The sequence below is a fragment of the Phascolarctos cinereus genome, unplaced genomic scaffold (genome assembly GCF_003287225.1).
Source record: "Phascolarctos cinereus isolate Bilbo 61053 unplaced genomic scaffold, phaCin_HiC Scaffold_4;HRSCAF=312, whole genome shotgun sequence".
NCBI classification, from domain to species: Eukaryota; Metazoa; Chordata; class Mammalia; order Diprotodontia; family Phascolarctidae; genus Phascolarctos; species Phascolarctos cinereus.
The window spans coordinates 721252047-721259969 of record NW_027555847.1 but is presented as its reverse complement, the minus strand read 5'-3'; positions in this window follow the sequence as shown (position 1 = coordinate 721259969).

Below are 7923 nucleotides of genomic sequence, written 5' to 3'. Positions count from 1 at the left end.
ATAACAATTTTTACAATTCCCTCTCTTCCAAAGTATATCATAGAGTTGTTATAAAGAAAAAAGATTCCAGAACCTTAATTCATTATATAACTGTGAGTAAATATCCTTGGAGGTATAGAGAACAGAGAATCAATACCATGGGAGTTTAGTAGGGAAAAGAATTCTATAGGCTTTGGGAGTCAGAGAAGAGGGTGGGACTTCAGCTGGGCTTTGAAGGATAGGTAAGAGGAGGTAAAATATTTGGGCCCTCAGCAACCCAGGAAAGACCTGACCATAGGCCACCCTCTGGGGTATAGTCCAGAGAGAGACTAACATGAATCCAGATATACTAGAAACTAATTGAGAGATATGGATCAATGAGGGTAGGCATCTGTGTAACCAGCCCTCAAAAACACTACTATGTTACAGAATCTCAGATTCCCCAGAGGACAGCTAAGACAATTCCTACCTTCACTATTCAATAATAAGAGCTAATATCTATATTGCCATTAAGGTTTATAAAGCACTTTAATGTTACCTCATTGTATCTTCACAACAAACCCATGAAGTAGGTGTTACTGTTATCCTCATTTTACAGATGAGGAAAAAGAGGCTGAGAGAAGCTAGGATTGCACAAATAGTAAGGGCATCTGAAGCAGGATTCAAATGGAGGTATTCTTGAATTCTAGTCCAGCACTTTTCTCACTATGCTATCTAGATGATTCTTTAGAGTTGGATCCAGGGGCCACATTCCATCCCATTCCTGTTCTGTGTCTTTGAACAAGCCATATGTCCTTCCTGGGATGCCTTCCCTCTCCATCTCTAACTTCCTTCAAAGTTCAGCTCAAGGACTACTTCTTGTCTAATCTCTTGCCCCCATGAACATTATGAGTGCTACCTTAAATTACTGTAATTATTTTGGTGTCTTTTTATGTATGCATGATGTTTCGCACAGTAGAATGTAAACTCTTTGAGGGCAGGGGCTAATTTTATTTTGTTTCCATATGTCTAGCACCTAGAACAGTGTTTAGAAAATAGTAGGTGCTTAATAAATACATGTTGTATGAATGAGAAGATTGGAAACTAAGGTCCCACATAACTTGAATAGTCTATAATCTAATCAATGTTAGTACCTAGGACAGCTCCCTGTAGGTCCAGCCCTGAGGGAGCTTTATGGGACAGAGGAGAGGATTAGTTGGAATTGGTGGGGTGGAAAGGAAGTTCAAGGGAGATGAATGCATTATTTAAACTCTCAGAGTTGTAAGGGGCCTCAGAAGCATCTGGCCCAACCCAGATCTGACCAAGAATCCTCTCTAACATCTCATTCAGCCTCTCCTTGAAGCCCTAAGGTGATGGCAAGCCCACTACCTCTGGAAACAGCTCATCCCACTTATGGATAATTCTAATTATTAAGTATTTTTTCTATATTCTGGAGGGCAAAGGAGATAGGATTACAACCAAGAATCATCTACCCAGCAAAACTGGGTATAATCCTTCAGGGGAAAAAATGGTCATTCAGTGAAATAGAGGACTTTCAAGCATTCCTGATGAAAAGACCAGAGCTAAACAGAAAATTTGACTTTCAAATACAGGACTCCAGTGGAACATGAAGAGGTAAACAGGAAACAGAAATCATAAGAGACTTATTAAGATTGAACTGTTTACATTCCTGCATGGAAAGATGATATTTGTAACTCATGAGAAATTTGTCAGTATTAGGGTAGTTGAAGGAAAAAAGTTGTATGTATGTCTATGTAGATAGATAGAGGGCACAGGGTGAGTTGAAGATTAAGGGGTCATATCTGGAGAATAAAATTAAGGGATGAGAGAGGATGATACTTGGAGAAGAAAAGGAGAGGTAGAATGGGGTAAATTATCTCACAAAAAAAAACAGAAAAAAAAGAATTTTTTCTTACATCAAATCTAAACCATTCTCTTCAAAGTGTCTGTGAAGAAAATGGTCTTGAAGGAGCCACTGCATAGAGGGTCCCTGTGCTTCCAGATGTTAGAGTGAGAAGACACAGCCTTCCAAAGAAGCTCATGGGCAATTTTACTGAGGTTGCATCTGGCCACAGGGCCAGCCCTGGTTTGTCTGAATGGAAGCCTGAATGGGCTGTGTCCCTCCACTGCCCCCCCTTACACACACACACACACACACACACACACACACACACACACACACACACACAGAGTATCTTTCCTATAAGCATCCATCTACTTCCCTAGCAGAGAACAGCAGGAAGCAGGTGTTTCCATCTTTGGATCCCCACAGGCTTCCATGAATTGAGCTCTCCTGAAACTTTAGGGTCACCTCTGTGCCCTGCCTTACCCTGCCCTACTCCACAGACGGATCTGGCCCTTGTCAAGCTTGTACCAGGATATAAGGCAACCCAATTCATGGTCCAGAGACTGTCAGACATGGGGCATTTAGGTGCCCCCAGGCCTCAACAGTGCAAAGATGCTGGCTCAGCTAGAGTCTAACCTGGGTAGACCACCTGTCCTGAGCCTCTTCTCTTGTCTATACTATTTCCCTTGGTGACCTCATCAGCTCCTCTCAGTTCCATTATCATCTCTATGTAGATGATTCTTAGATCTATTTATCCATCCCTAGTCTCTTTCCTGAGCTGTAGGCCTGCATCACTAACTGCTTTTTGAATATCTTAAGCTAGACTCCACGCTGCCTCCCAGGAGATAGTGATTTCTCCTGCACAGGGGGTCTTTAAACAAAGACTAGACGGCCAATGGGTGTGTTATAGACAGGCTCCTTGCTCAGATATAGTTTGGATCTGGAAGCTACATAGGATGTGTCAGAAGTTTTAGTACAATTTTAAGTTAAATGATAAATGAAATCAGTAAATCATAATAAAATCAGTGAGGTAAATCATAATGAAATCACTGAATAAATGAAATCACTAAATCATCATGAAATCAGTAAATCATAAATAAAAGCTGCCCAGATCTATTAGAACCAGAGGGCAAAGTGAAAAATAGAAAGAATTCACCAAGTATTTTGAGCTGCAATAGATGGGGGTTACTCTGATCTGGTGTCCTTACTAAGTCTGGTGCCAATATGGTGTGTCCTCTGTGAGGGCAAGAGAAAGGCAGGTCTGACTGCTATAAAGAGGAAACAAACTGGCCTAGGTCAGATACAAGGCAAGTCCAAGCTTCCATGCCAATCAGCAGAGGGATCAGGCCTGTGAGTGGCTGCTTCACTCAGAAGGGGGTTGAATACACACAAACATGAAATATTTGGCATCAAAAAGCATCCAAGTCAGCAGGGAAATAGAAGGAAGCAGGGGTCCATCAAGAGGGAGAATGATACTGAGTAGCAAAGCCAATTTCCTGATCCAAAAGGTGGGATTAAAAAGAAATAAAAAACAAAGAACTGAAAACTAAGGAAGGAGTGACCCTCTGTTATAGAATGGCTGATCATATAGTGCCTAAGAATGCAGTGGAATAGTATTCACTGTTAGAAATGATAAAAGAGATTATTTCAGAGAATTCTAGGAAGTATGAAATGGAGGCAGAGTAAAACAAGCAGAACCTGCAGAACAATTAATGCAAGATTCATAAAGAAAAACAACTTTGAAAGGCTTCAGAATTGCGATCAATACAACGATTAATTATGCCTCCAGAGGACCTTTGATGAAACATGTTACCCAGATCCTGCTGGAGAGATGATGGACTAGAAGAGCAGAAAGAGACATACATTTTTGGACATGAACGTGATGTGGATTCATTTTATTTGACTGTTTATTGGTTACAAGTTTTCTCTGCCTATATCCCACTCCCCATTTTTAATTTGATGAAGAAGGGAGAGGAGAGGTATTGGTGGTGAAAAATAGGAGGAAAAGAAAAAAGAGGAGAATCATCAACATATTTTTATTTTTTATTTTTTGTTAATTTTGATTTATCAACAATCACTTCCATATGTTTTTGTGTTTAAAATTTTTCTCCCCCTTCCTCCCCACCACCTCCCCAAGATGGCGCACAATCTGATATAGGCTATACATTTACATTCCTATTTAACATATTTTCACATTAGTGATGTTGTAAGTAAAAAATTAATACCAATAGGAGGAACCATCAGAAAGAGGCAACAAAACTCAACAGAAGAGAAAAAAAAGATAGCAATTCAACTTCCACAGTTCTTTCTCTGGATGTGAATAGCATTTTCCATCATGAGGCCTCTGGAGATTTCTTAGATTCTTGTATTGCTGAGAAAGGTTAAGTTTATCAATATTAGTCATCGCACAACATGGTTGTTATTGTGTACAACATTCTCTTGGTTCTGCTCACTTCACTCAGCATCAGACCATACAAGTCTTTACAGGTTTTTTTGAAGTCAGCCTGTTCATCATTTTTTTTTTACCTTGAAAGCTGAAAGGTGTTTATTGCTTTCTCATGAGAAAGGACACACCCCGTGTTGCTTAAGATGGCGCCAGCAAGGGAGTGTGTGTGTGTGCTGGCTGTAAGAAGCAAAGTTTTATAGCGCTAATGCATGCCCCCTCTCACTCTCTTACCTCTTTCCCCCATTGGCTGGGTACTCAAGGCTTACAATCTAAATGCGGCAGCTAATACCCAATAGAAGCAAACATGCCCATATTTGTGAACTAGATGTATGTGCGTGCCAGGAAGTGGGAGCAACCAGGAACTGCCTGTGCTGACATGGATTTTTGAGAAAGGTGAAACAATTCAGGGCTTAGCCCTGAGAAAACTGCTTTAGGCCATCTCTCACAATCCCCCCCATCCTTTTATCATTACTTTGCAGTTTCCTCACAACACTGCTGATATGCTTCTATTAGGCTCTCCTCATTATGGTCTTCAGGTTCAATTCTATCCACAGTCTTTAGAGGAACCCACCCCCGAGCTTCCATCACCATGGTTTTGATCTCCCTGCTGACACATGTAGCATCTTTTGTACTGAGTTTCATACTATTCGGGTGATTATTTGCATCATACAAGGCAAGCAGACAGGAAGGAGTATTATCCCACTTATAGCAATAGGTAAGAACCATAGTACTTGTTTCCATCAGGAGCCCCATTTAAACGCTGAGATTTTCCCATGCCCATTCGTCCTTATGGGCATCACCTGGCCTATACAGTTTATCTTCAACAAACTTCCCCCCGGCTGAAAGAACTGGGCTGAATTCCTTCAGATAGGCCCCTTGTTTTGTGATCTTGGATTCCCAGCACCCCCAAACCTCCAAACCTCATCTTAACCATTATGATAAATTAAAGGATCCTGACTTATACAGGAATATACTAGTAACAGATGTCAAGACTGAGTAGTTAATTCTGAAATTCTAGGCCAAATAACTCAATCTTATGCTCTCATCTTACTATAATATCCTCAGACACTCCTGCATCAATCTATTTTACTATTTATTTTTTAAAATAGATTCAATATTTATGCTCACAAAACTTATGACTATAGGAATTTGCCATGAAAGAACTAAAGTAAGGGAACAATTCTTCCCTAGATTCATGTCAGTTCCAGGCAGAAGTCATATAACGACCAACTGCATTGAGCCAGGTTTAAAGTCTGCCAGGTGCCATAGTGGAGAAATTGAGTCAGGAGAACCCTACCTCAGCCATGCAGAGAAGTCGTTCTCCCGACCTTCCCATAAGAACACCCCCTTGCAACTCATAGATGCAGCTCACAAACCTCTTTGCAGGTTGCTGACATCATGGGTCAGTAGCTCAATCAGTTCCTTGTTAACCATACCTGGAGTTGGACTCAAAATAATAGTTCACTAACAGTTCCCAAGGTCTTAGATAACAAATTCCCCTTATCAGTGTTTTGGGTGTGACTATAGTTCACATTAATTAGGGAACATTTCCAAAGTGAGCTCTAAGTAGTTTGAATAACTTCTTTCTGGTTCCTAATAGCATCCTGAATAAAATCAAACTTCCTTTAAGATCATAAGTTCTTGCTCTACATAGATTTGCCTCTCTGTTTCTCAAGCTTATTTATCCCACTCTAACCATCCTTAATCTGAAAGAATGAGACACTTTCAGGACTCAAATCTTATATAGTAATTTTAGTTCTTGCTAGGCCATGGAATGAATTTAGACCCAAACAGTAAGATCTTTCCTACTTACAGCTTATTACAGAAATTTAGATGCTTTAGTATTAATCACTAGCCTTTGATCTCTGACACTGCTCCCACTGAGACTGTTTCTTTAAAAGCACCCAATTAAGTCCAGTCCAAGGACACAACAAACCCAGGGATGAAACTCTAAGTTCATAGTAGGTTTGGACATAATTTTCTTGCAAAGAGAAATTTAGTAGGCCCTTTAAAAGAATATCAAATATTTTATCAAAACTTTTTTTCCTCCATAAAAGTATCTCCCTTTCTCAAAAACAGCTTATGATTTCCTAATTACCATAAAATTCCGAGTTACCTAAATTCTCTAGTCAAAAGGTGTCTATATGAGAATTATGAGATTTCACAAAATCTCTTTTTTTTGGCATAATTACCAAGTTTCTTTTCACACACACAAAATACTTTTACCAGTGCTTGACTTAAACAATAACTCCAAATAGCTTAGTTAGCAATTTTAAACTTCCTAAGTGAAAGCCAGATAATCCCAGCTAAAACTTTTCTTTAAACCTAGGCAAAACTTGGAAGTTCTCCTTTCTTAAATTACAATACTTAAAAGGAAATGTTACAAAAGAGGACCATATAGAATGCCCCAACAGCCCCAATTTATTCCTTTTTCTCTTTTCTCTGAAGGCACAATTAATTTAATAACATTCTAGATTATAAAAGAAATTGCCCTTCCAGGAACATAACTAATACAATTGCTTACCAGATTGCATCATATAAGAAAATTCAGAAATATGTAAGCAGTATATTAAAAAACTTAAAACAAACCCAATAAAAAAGTCTCTCTTTCTTTCTGAACCCTTTTGCCAGGTCCAACAGTCTCCTGGGGCCACTCCCACCCCTATCTATGCTAGCCCGGATTTCTGGATGGGAGGGGAAATGGCCAGGGGCCATAGGGAGGTAAGACAATGGAGGGGAGATTGGGTGTGGCCACAAAGAAAGGCCAGTTGATAGGATTATAGCTGCAGGGGAATGCCCGAGATTTGGCCATGTGGGAAAGTCAAGGGTTTTTCCTTTCTGGGGCCCAGATCCCAACCCCATCATTCCCCCCTCAAACAAATGGGAGCCAAATTCTTTTGGAGTAAGTGGTGAAGGTCTCGGCTTCTGAAACTGCTTCTTGCTACAAGGGGTGTAGAGCTTTCCCTGCCTCGAGGGGGTCCCAAAGAGGAGGTTGACTGGAACTGAGCACAGGCTGCATCCAGGGAATGATATGGGGACATTGGCTGATACTTGCTGTTTGCTACCAACTGTAGGTGAATGGCCCATAGTCTGGAAGACACAAATCTGACAGAAAAAAAACAAAACAAAACTGCAGGGCCCAGATATAAAGCAGGGGCTAGATTTAGGGCCCAACTTTGACAGGATAAAGCATCCTTAGCTCTGTTTGCATTCAGTTTTCCAACCATGCAGTATCAAATCTACCTTCAGATATTGATTTAATGCAGACAACTACACCAAAATTTGAACTCAAAAGAAAATTAGTTATAGCCCCAAGAGCCTTTTACCTCAAACAGCAAGTTTCACTGGTCACAGCTTAAAGCCAGATACAGTTAATTTTACTCTCATAGAGTGGCAATAAGCAATCACTAGTTTTGGGTCCTTGTTTTCCTTCTGAGGAAATTGGATACTGTCTTACCCTAATCATGCCAGGAACTCTTAGTATATTTTTTTTTTTTACATGAGGGATATCTACCCTGCCTCATCTGTCCCTTCTTACTCTCCTCTACCCTGGCCACATACACTTTTTGGGCTGTTTCCAGCGACTCTTCTAAAGGCTTGTTCTGCCAATTCTCCAACTTTTGCAGCTTTTTATTAACATCTGACCAGGAGA